General features: G+C 43.9%; 1 protein-coding gene across 1 annotated transcript in view; it reads right to left on the bottom strand.

Moving 5' to 3' along the window:
- Positions 1 to 3480, bottom strand: part of GMEB1 (glucocorticoid modulatory element binding protein 1) — a 40223-nt gene extending 36743 nt beyond the window's left edge. Inside the window, exons 1-2 of the mRNA XM_040619133.1 lie at positions 3038 to 3480; positions 2404 to 2523 (exon numbers count right to left, since the gene is read on the bottom strand). The gene's annotated coding sequence lies outside the window, so the exon portion shown is untranslated. The remainder of the gene's footprint in view (positions 1 to 2403; positions 2524 to 3037) is intronic.
- Positions 3481 to 11073: the final 7593 nt, after the last annotated feature.

Genomic DNA, 11073 nt, shown 5'->3' with positions numbered 1-11073 from the left:
AAATGGGAACTCAGTCCTGGGACTCCAAGATCAGGGGCAGTCCCTTAAAAGCTGAGCCTCCCAGGTGCCCCTGATCTTTTTTCTATGCATTTTTTCCCCTTTACCTGGATGAATTATCTTGAATGTACAATTCTGTGTTACAGTTTTTTCCCCCACTAAACACTGTTTCCTAAGCACTGAAAGGGATTTTTCTTCTCCTTCTCCCTCTTCCTGTTCTTTAATATGAGAGACATTTGAGTGGCCAGTCAGCTTCTGTCCTCCCCTCCCCTTGGGGTCTCTCTGATTTTTGAGCAGACAATTTTGTTTGGGAGATAATTCCTTTCATTGTGGGTGAATAAAAAAAGCTGAACAATAGAAAGATCAAAAATAACTTTAGGGGGCAGCTAGCAGAGTTAGGAGAGGGATGTTCAAGGCACCCAGGCCCCCTTGGGGAGACTGTGCGGGCTGGATGCAGGACTGCAGTGGCTGCAGTCAGTTTGGAAATAGCAGGGGAGAGGGAGGTGGGTGGGGGAATGGGGTCGCTGGGTGATAGGCATGAAGGAGGGCACTTGATGTAATGAGTACTGGGTATTATATGCAACTGATGAATCACTAAACTACCTCGGAAACTAATAATATACTATATGTTAATTAATTAATTGAAATTAAAAGAAATAAAAATAAAGCAAGGGAGCTGAGGAGTGCTGATGCCCTGGCCTGCCAAGGGCCTACTAGCTGCCACAGACTGCTCTAAGCATTTGAGAGCTATACAACCTCCCAGGTCCTTTTATTAGCCCAGTTTAACATGAGAGGTTAAGAACTTGCTCATGTTCACACATCTGTTGGTTGGCTCAGTTGGATTTGAACATAGGCAGTTGGGCTCCAAAGCCCATGCTCTTAATTAATCCCTTCTACTACGGAGCTCCTAATCCTCCCTGCACACAGAATCACTTGAGATTTGACAAAATACCTATACCAGGGCCCCACCCCAGATGAAGTCAGAAGAGATCTCTGAAGATAAGGGCACCTGGGTGGCTCAGTTGGTTCAGCATCTGCCTTCAGCTCACGTCATGATCCTGGAGTCCTGGGATAGAGCCCTGCGCCAAGCCCCTGCTTCTCCCTCTGCCCCTCCCCTTGCTCATGCTCTCTCTCTCAAATAAATAAATAAATAAATAAATAAATAAATAAATAAAATCTTTTTTAAAAAGATCTCTGAAGATAGAGCCCAGACATGAATATTTTCTAAAATGTCCCTAGAAGGGGTGCCTGGGTGACACAGTCAGTTAAGCATTAGACTCAGTTTTGGCTCAGGTCCTGATCTCAGGGTCATGGGATTGAGCCCTGCACCAAGCCCAGCCTTGGGCTCTGCACTCACTGCGGAGTCTGCTTCAGATTCTCTCCCTCTCCCCCTCCCACTGGTACTGTATAAATCAATCTTAAAAAAAAAAAAAAAGTCCCTAGAAGACTCTAATGGCCAGCCAGGTATAAGAGCCAATCTAATCCTCACTTGTATTAACTTATTTAATTCCCACAAGTTTGGTACAAGTAGAGTTCCCATCCTGCAACTAGGAATACTGAGGCTGCATAGTTGGCAAGTGGAAGAGCCAGAATCAGGTCTCTTTACCTCAGCCTGGGCTATGGCCTAACCATTCTGATTTCCCGAGCCTAGCTGCTCATCAGATTGAAAGGGAAAGAAACAAACATTGCTCGAGACTCTTCTCTGAGTCTGCCACTGTGCTAGGAGCTTTCCTATAGATGACATTCCAGGTAAGGAGTGTTACCCTCATTTTCTAGAAAAGGCAAGACAGGCTCAGTGAAATTAAGTGGTACACTTTGGGTTGCAAGGCTGAGAAGCAGCTGAGCTGCCACTTCCAATGGGTCCATCCAAAGTCTAGACTCTGTCCCAGGACAACATTTCCCCCTTCTGTGGTATCACCTCCTGCCTGTGCCAGAGGTTGAAATCAGTGTCACCAGGACCAGGCGTTGAGCAGATCTACTGGGGTTAGACCAGCTGGAGAGTTTGTGCCCTATCTGGAGGGGCCGCAGCTCCTCTACCAGTCTGCCCTGGAGCCAGAATGTGGCCCCATTGTGGCTAGAGCATCCAATTTGGAAGAGGAAGTGGAAATTCTGAGTTTTATTTGATATCTCTGGATTTAATTATTTTTTTTAAAGACTTTATTTGAGAGTGTGAGTGAGAGAGCACAAGTGAGGGGAGAGGCCGAGAGAGAGGAAGAAGCAGGCTCCCAGCTGAGCAGGGAGCCCGACTTGGGGCTCGAACCCAGAACCCCGAGATCATGATCCGAGCCAAAGGCAGACGCTTAACGGACTGAGCCACCCAGGCGCCCCAATATCTCTGGATTTGTAAGTGTCAATAACCAATTTCAAGAAAACAAAACAAAATTCCAAGCATCTTCTGGACTCTACCTTGCCCATCTGTGAAGAAGTGTGGCCTCTGGGTCCCAGGTGGCAGTGTCTGGTTTCTCTTCCCAGGCATCTACTTCCAGCCTGGAACAGTGCCTCCAGCTGCCTGAGCAGCCACTGATTCTGCAAAGTCAGTATGTCCACACTGAATTTATGATTTCTATCCCCACCTCACCTTAGATCCCCCTCTTCTCCCACTTCTTATCTCCTCCACCTCAGAGAATGAATGGCACCTGCATCACTCAGTCACCTCCCAAAGGCCCTCTAATACTGCCTCCTGTCTGAAGCCTACCTGACACCACCATCACTGCCTCTGCTGCCTTACAGCCAGAGTCTCCTGACTGGTCTCCCCACTTCCAGCCATGCTGCCTCCCAGCCTTCACTGTTACCTCCTCCGGTGGCCTCTCTTATCCTTAGAATTAACCTTGAACTCATCATCTACAAGACCTTACATGAGCTGGCCCTGGGATCTCCTCTTGACTCCTTTTCTGTCGCCCTGCTCCAGCCTCCCTGGCCTTCTCCAAGTTCCTCCAACACATGGATTTCATGACCTCTGCCTGTGCTGTTTCCCCACAGAATCCTGCAGTGTTCTTCTCCCACATCTTCAGCTGGCTCCTTTCCATGCTCCAGGTCTCACCTCAGCTCCTGAGCCAGGTCTGTCTTGTTCTTACTGTCTCCAGTCGCCTTGCTCCCCAGGCACTCTCTCTCACATCTCCTTTATAGCCCCTATTGACACCGGCCACATCTTCTTCCTCATCTGCGTCTACTTCCCTCCCCCTCCCCTACTTCCCCTTCCACTCCATCCCCCTCTCTATCCCTCACCTGCCACTCACACTCATATATACCCTGTAATGGAATCCCCTTGAGGGCAGGGACAAGGTCTGTCGTATTCAACCTCCAGAACAGCCTGGTACCTACAGAGCTCTCAAAAAATATTTGTTTATTAAGGACTGCCCACACTTTTGTGTCTACCTCCCCACCCCCACAACCACCCTACCCACTGCATCACATTCCCAGAAGCCAGAGCCCACTAACAGATGGGGAGTGAATCAGAAAAAGAGACAGAGAGAGATAAGGAGGAAGTTCTGCCAGAAGGTGAAAAAGAAAAAGAAAAAGAAAAATCTGGGTTGACCTAGATTCAGTTACGAATCGCTTACTCCCCCACCCCAGACCCCCCCACCCCTTCATCCACTGTCCACCACCAAGACCAAACCAACAGGCTGGATTTCTGGTTTTGGAATCAGAGAGAACAAGATTCAAGTCGTGCTGGCTCCTTGAACTTGGATCAGTCTCTGTCTCAGCCTCGGTTTCCTCACCTGTAAAAGGGAGATGGTAATGGTACCTCACTCACAGAGGAGTTGTGAAGAGTAAATTAGGTCAAAAAGACTAAGAATAATGTCTGGAATGTATTAAGCACTCAGGAAATACCAGCTGGTATTACTATTAATACTCCAACTGGCACCACCCACCTGCCTTACGGAACTCAGAGCCCAGTCAGCTGCCTCCATTGGCTGCAGGACCTCTCTGGGCCTCAGTCTCCTTAACTGTGATGGGGACCATCAGTAGCTACACTTCCAAGTACATGCTCCATACCGGGCACTTGGCTTACACACTGTTTGGCCGACTAGAGCAAGCTCCCTGAGCGGATGACCAGCTTCCAGCCCCGGTGCTGAAACTTTTTTTTAAAGGCTTTATTTTGTTTTTTTCATAATTAGTCTTTTTTTGAATTTCATTTATGTGTTTTCTTTTTATGGCTCAAACATACAGCATTTTGTTGGTCACAGCAAATGATACAATATCAACATCAGTCTTTAGAAAGCCTTATTTGGGCTTATTTTTATATTTTAAACAAACCCTAACACCATCTCTCTCATAGATCTACCTTTTATTGTATTTATAAGTGTGCTTCCAGTGTACTTTTCTTACATTTACTGAGATATATGTATATCCTTGTATGTATGTGTATAAATATATATATCATTTTCTCTGTTTTGCTTGCATAAGTAGTTTTCAGCTTTAAATTTCATTGTTTTCTTTTTCCTATTTTTCCCTACTTAAGATTTTATTTTTAAGTAATCTCTACACCCAGTGTGGGGCTCGAACCTACAACCCCGAGATCAAGAGTCACACGCTCCACCAACTGAGCCAGCCAGGCGCCCTGGTGCTGGAGACATCTTAGGTACACCCAAAACTTTGCTCTTCACCATCTTTTCTTTTCCTTAAATTTTTAAATTTTAATTTATTCATTTTTAATTTGTAAAATTTAGCATTTTAACCATTTCTAAGTGAACACTTCAGTGGTAGTAAGTCCATTCACACTGTTATGCCGCCATCACCACCATCCATTTCCAGAACGTTCTCATCATCCTCAGCTGAGACTCTGTGCCCATTAAACAATAACTTCTCATACCCCCCCGCTTCAACCCCTAGTAACCACTATCCTACTTTCTGTCTCTGTGAATTTGACAATTAAAATACCTCGAGGAAGTGGAACTACACGATATTTGTCCATGTGAGTCTGGTCTTTTTCACGTAGCATAATGTCTTCAAGGTTCATGCATGTTGTAGCAGGTACCAATACTTCATTGCTTTTAACGGCCAAATGATATTCCATTATGTGGATATTTATTAATTTCATTTATCCATTTAGCCTTTGATGGACATTTGGATTGTTTCCACCTTTTGGCTATTGTGAATAATGCTGCCATGAATACGGGTGTACAAATCTATCTTAGAGGAGCGCCTGTGTGGCTCAGTTGTTTAAGCGTCTGCCTTCAGCTCAGGTCATGATCCCGGGGTCCTGGGATCAAGCCCTGCGTCAGGCTCCCTGCTCAATAGGGAGTCTGCTTCTCCCTCTGCCTCTGCTCAGCTCACGCTGTCTCTCGCTCTCCCTCTCTAATAAATAAAACCTCTAAAAACAAACAAACAAAACCCCCACACAATTCTTTCGGGTATATGCCCAGAAGCAGAATTGCGAGATCACATGGCAATTCTATTTTCAGTTTTGTGTAGAATCACTGTACTGTTTTCCACAGCTGCTGTACCATTTTACGTTCCCACCAACAGTGCATTAAAGTTCCAATTTCTCCACATCCTTGCCAACAGTTGTTTTTTTTTTTTTTAAGTTTGTTTATTTAAATAATCTCTACAGTGAACATGGGGCTTGAACTCACAACCCTGAGATCGAGAGTTGCACTCTTCCGGAGCCAAACAGGGGCCCTGCCAACATTTTTTTTTTTTTTAAGATTTTATTTATTTATTCAACAGAGATAGAGACAGCCAGCGAGAGAGGGAACACAAGCAGGGGGAGTGGGAGAGGAAGAAGCAGGCTCCCAGCGAAGGAGCCTGATGTGGGGCTCAATCCCAGAACACCGGGATCACACCCTGAGCCGAAGGCAGTCGCTCAACCGCTGTGCCACCCAGGCGCCCCTGCCAACATTTGTTTTTTGTTTGTTCATTTGTTTGTTTTTAATAGCAGCCATCCTGATAGATGCCTACTAAGTGCCAAATCAAAATCATCTTGATTTGCATTTCCCTAATGACTAATGTTGCACATCTTTTCATGTGCTTATTGGCCATTTGTAGATCTTTAGAGAGATGTCTATTTAAGTCCATTGTTGAATTGAGTTTGCTTTTTATTGTTGAGTTATAGGAGTTCTTTATATATTCTGGATGACAGCCCTTATCAGATATGTAATTTACAAATATTTTCTTCCATTCTGTGGGTTGTTTTTTCACTATCTTGTGAGTGGCCTTCAATGCATAAGTCTCAAAATTTGATGAATTCCAATTTACTTATTTTTTTCTTTTTGTTATCTGTGCTTTTGGTATCATATTTAAGAAATCATTACCAAAGTCAATATCATGAAGCTTTTCCCCTGTTTTCTTCTAAGAGCTTTATAGCTTTAGCCCTTACGTTTAGAATTTTGATACATTTTGAGATATTTTTTGGATGTGGTATAATAGTTCAAATTCATTCTATTGCATGTGAATATCCAGTTTTCCCAGCACCATTGCTGAAAGACTGTTTTTCCCCTACTGAATAGAAAATGGTCTTGGCACTCTTATCAAAAATCATTTGAAAAAAAATCATTTGATACCAGGATTTGATACCAGGACTCTATTCTATTCCATTGGTCGGTGTATCTTTCTTTATACCAGTACCACACTGTTTTACTTACTGTAGCTTTGTAGGAAGTTTTTAAATGGAAGCGTAGTCTTCCAACTTTGTTCTTTTATGAGAGTATTTTGGCTACTTGGCGTCTCTGGAGATTCCATCTGAATTTTAGGATGGGTTTTTCTATTTCTGCAAAAAATGTTAGGGTTTTTATAGGGATTGCATTGAATCTGTAGATCAGTTTGACTAGTAGTGACATCTTAACAATAATGTTAAGTCTTCCAGTCTATGCACATGGGATGTCTTTCCATTTATGTCGTCTTTAATTCCTTTCAGGATGCTTTGTAGTTTGTGTACAAGTTACACTCCTCCTTGTTTAAGTTTTATCTCCTTGGTTAAGTTTATTCCTAAGTATTTTATTCTTTTTGATGTTATTGTAAATGGAATTGTTTTCTTAGTTTCCTTTTTGGATTGTTAGTGTATAGAAACACAATTTTTGTGTGACCATCGTTTCTTATCAGTGGTCACTTATCCCAACATTGTAGATATGGACCAAGGGGAGTCAGGGGACCAGGTTTGGTTGTTTTTGTTTTTTTAAGTAAGCTCTACACTCAGCATGGGGCTTGAACTCATGATCTTGAGATCAAGAGTGGCCTGTTCCACCGACTGAGCCAGCCAGGTATACCCAGGTTTGGTTGGTTTTAAGAGAGGAGCCATGCTTCCATCTCTGCTCACCTGAAGGTCCTCTTCTCCTCTGACAAATTGACACCCTCTTCCCCTCCCCTTAAAATGACAACGCTTCACAGCTTCTCAAAATCCATCTCTCTGGAGGTGCCTGGGTGGCTCAGTCGGCTGCGCATCTAACTCTTGGTTTCCGCTCAGGTCATGATCTTGGGGTCATGGGATTGAACCTTGAATTGGGCTCCATGCTCAGCAGGGAGTGTGTTTGAGATTCTCTCCCTCTCCCCCTACCCCCTGTACTCTCTCTCTCTCTCTCTCAAATAAGTAAATAAAAACTTAAAAAAATAAAATCCATCTCCCAGCCCCAACCCACCTGGAGTAAATCCACCCTAATGGGAGTCTATGACCTGATTAGAGGGAGTTCCATTTTAGTTATAGAAGGTTCTGTGACTTCCTTAAAAGCAGTATAAGCTTAGACTACCTGTAAAATGGGAAGACTGTTCTTGTCCTACTTAGGAGAATGGATGGGAGGAGACTATCTTGTTTACACCTATATCCTAGGACATAGTAGGTGCTTAATAAAGAGCAGTGACTGTACTTGTATACACACAAGTACTTCATGGATTCTGAAGAGCTCATAAATATATATTGAATGCCTACTAAGTGCCAGGTACTACACCAGACATCAAGAATGCAAGTGGTATACAAGACCCAGACAGGTTCCAAGCCCTCACGTAGGTGACATTCTGGCTGGGGAATATAAATATTGAGCAACTAACTTTACATTAATTGTAAATGCATTAATAACAATTGTTATAATGTTCTGCTGAGAAGTACATGGTGCCATGAAAGAGTGTAACAGAGTGTGGGGGAGCTAACCTAGTAAGGGGTGGGGAATCAAGGAAGGCCTCCCTGAGGAAGTGACATTTGACCTGAAGTACAGAAGAGTAAGGAGGAGTCAGCCATGATGGGAAAGGGAAGGAAGGGGAGGACCTGTTGAGAAAGAGCATTTCCAGCTAGAAGAAAAAAATTTCTGGAGGCCCCGAGAAGTAGTGCCTTCAGAGATACACAGAGAAGACCAGTGTGGCTGGAGCCCTGAGAACAAAGAGGGTGGTGAGTCATGGAGACTTACAGGATGTTAAACCAAACTAGTTAGGCGCCACTGAAGGGTCTTTAATGGCGGGGTGGGGGGTGGGCAGTGACATAATCAGCTAACACACAGAAGCTCGGCATGCAGGAAATCCACTAAGGTCAAGTTTCTAAATTAGAGAACTTACTCCATAAACTGATTACAGATTCTCAGGCTCCTAGCTGGGTATACTCTCCCTCCAGCCCTTGATTTTTTTTTTTTTAACATCCTTATTCACTTATAATTTGCATACCATAAGACCCATCCATTTTAAGTTTACAATTCAAATGATTTAGATTTATAGAGGTGGGCGTCTCTGACCGTAATGTAGTTTTCGGACATTTCCTTCACACCCAGAAAATCCCTCATGCCCATTTGTAGTCAATCCCCACTCCCACCCCCCAGGCAGCCACTAATCTGCTTTCTCTCCCTCTGTATTTGCCTTTTCTGGACATTTTGTATAAAAGGAATCATTTAATATGTAGTCTTCTGTGACTGGCTGCTTTGTGGTCTGATTTTGTCATTGGTTGTATTCCAGTGACTCTGTGTCTCCGTTATTTCTCTAACCTTTTCATGCACTCTGTACTTTCATAGGAAATAGGAAAATATGGGAGCGCCAAGTTGGCTCAGTCAGAAGAGTGTAGGACTCTTGATCTCAGGGTCGAGAGTTTGAGCCCCACGATAAGTATAGAGCCCCATAAGGGTATAAATAAATAAAACTTAAAAAGGGGAAGGAAATAGGAAAATTTGGGTTAACAAAAGGAAAAAAAAGTGCTTCACTTTCCCAACAAATCTTTCCTAACAAATTCCACTATAGTTAACATTCTCCTGGAGCATTCTGTGCAGTCAAAGCGCCTGATTCCGGGGTGCCTGGGTGGCTCAGTCGTTAAGCGTCTGCCTTCGCATGGGATCAAGCCCCGCATTGGGCTCCCTGCTCAGCAGGAAGCCTGCTTCTCCCTCTCCCACTCCCCCCGCTTGTGTTCCCTCTCTCACTGTCTCTGTCAAATAAATAAATAATCTTAAAAAAAAAAAAAAAAAAAGCACCTGATTCCTGTCAGAACAACTGAGCTAACCTCTTGACTCTGCTACTTTCTACCTATGTGATCTGGGCCTCTTAGAGTTTCTGTTTTCTAATCTGTAAAGTGAGCAAAAAAATACTACCAACCTCATTGGTTTATGTTATGAGGAATAGGAGCTAATGCATACTAAGTACTCAATACAGCGCCTGGCACTAGATAACCACTCCATAGAGGTGAACCATTGTCATAAATGTTCCTATGCAACATTTTATTTTTATTTATTATTATTATTTTTTAAGTAAGCTCTGTGCCCAACATGGTGCTTGAACTCACAGCCCCAAGATGAAGAGACACATGGTCTACCGACTAAGCCAGGTGCCCCTCTATGCAGCATTGTCATGAGTACATCGTATTCCACTTGTGGCTACCCTTTAGTTGGTTTGACTATTGCTCTTGAATATGTAGGCCTGGGCCAGTTAACTACAGCTCCCTGACTGTTGCCTGGGAGTCTAAGAATGGCTTTCACATTTTTAAATGGCTAGTGGGATTTAAAAAAAAAAAAATCAAAATAATACTATTTCATGACGTGAAAATTATATGAAATTCAAATTTCAGTGTCTATAAGTAAAACTTTATTGGAACCCAGCTACGCCCTCTTGTTTATATATTGCCTGAAACTGCTTTGCAACAGCAGAGTTGAGTGGTAAGCAGAGACCGTATGACCACAAAACCTAAAAATACTCACCGTCTGGCCTCTTTACAGAAGAAGTTGGCTGATACATGCTGTAGGTAACTCTTCATTTCTTACGCTTTATAAAAAATATTGGAAGGAACATTCAAGGCCCGTGAGACCAGGCTTCAGTGGTCTCTTCAGGCTTCCCTGTGTGCTGCCACCGGCTGGTTTCATTCTGGCCGTTCTGGTCTTTCAGCTCTGGGATTGCCACACATTGGCTCCACCCTCAAGGCTTTGCCTCTACTTAAACCTCTACTGGTGGTCTTCTATTTCTTCTTCAGGTTTCAGCTTTAAAGTCTTTGCTTTAGGAAAGCTTTCCCAGATCTCCCCCCCTCCCAGCCAAATTCAGCATAGTACTCAGTTTTCTATTCTCTCCCCTCACTAAGCCTTGTGAAGTCACGCACTGGGTCTATCACTACTACAGCTGACCCTTGAACAATGCAGAGGTTAGAGGTGCCAACCCCCCGTTGCCCTGCTGTAAAAAACGCCATAAAAAATACCCTATAGGGCGCCTGGGTGGCTCAGTTGGTTGAGCATCAGACTCTTGCTTTCAGCTCAGGTTATGGTCTCAGAGTTGTGGGATAGAGCCCCATGTCAAGGCCCAGTTGAGCTCCACGGTCAGCGCAGAGTCTGCTTATCCCTCTCCCTCCCCCTCTGGCCCTCATCTTGCTCTGCTCACATCCACTCCCTCTCTTTCTCTCTCTCTAAAATAAGTAAGTCTTGGGGCGCCTGGGTGGCTCAGTTGGTTAAGCATCTGCCTTCAGCTCATGTCACGATCCCAGGATCCTGGGATGGAGCCCTGCTTTCGGCTCCCTGCTTAGCAGGGAGTCTGCTTCTGCTTTTCCCTCTCCCTCTGCCCCTCGTCTCGCTCGTGCTCTCTCTCTCAAAAAAACAAAATCTTTAAAAGATAAAAAATAAATGTTTAAAAAATCCCAATATAACTCCCCACTGAGTATAACTTTTGACTCCCCCAAAGCTTCCTTATGTTGACTAG

This window comes from Ursus maritimus, unplaced genomic scaffold (assembly GCF_017311325.1).
Source record: "Ursus maritimus isolate PB19 unplaced genomic scaffold, ASM1731132v1 scaffold_32, whole genome shotgun sequence".
Lineage (NCBI taxonomy): Eukaryota > Metazoa > Chordata > Mammalia > Carnivora > Ursidae > Ursus > Ursus maritimus.
The sequence above is the reverse complement of the archived record's forward strand: the minus strand, read 5'-3'. Positions and strand labels throughout refer to the sequence as shown.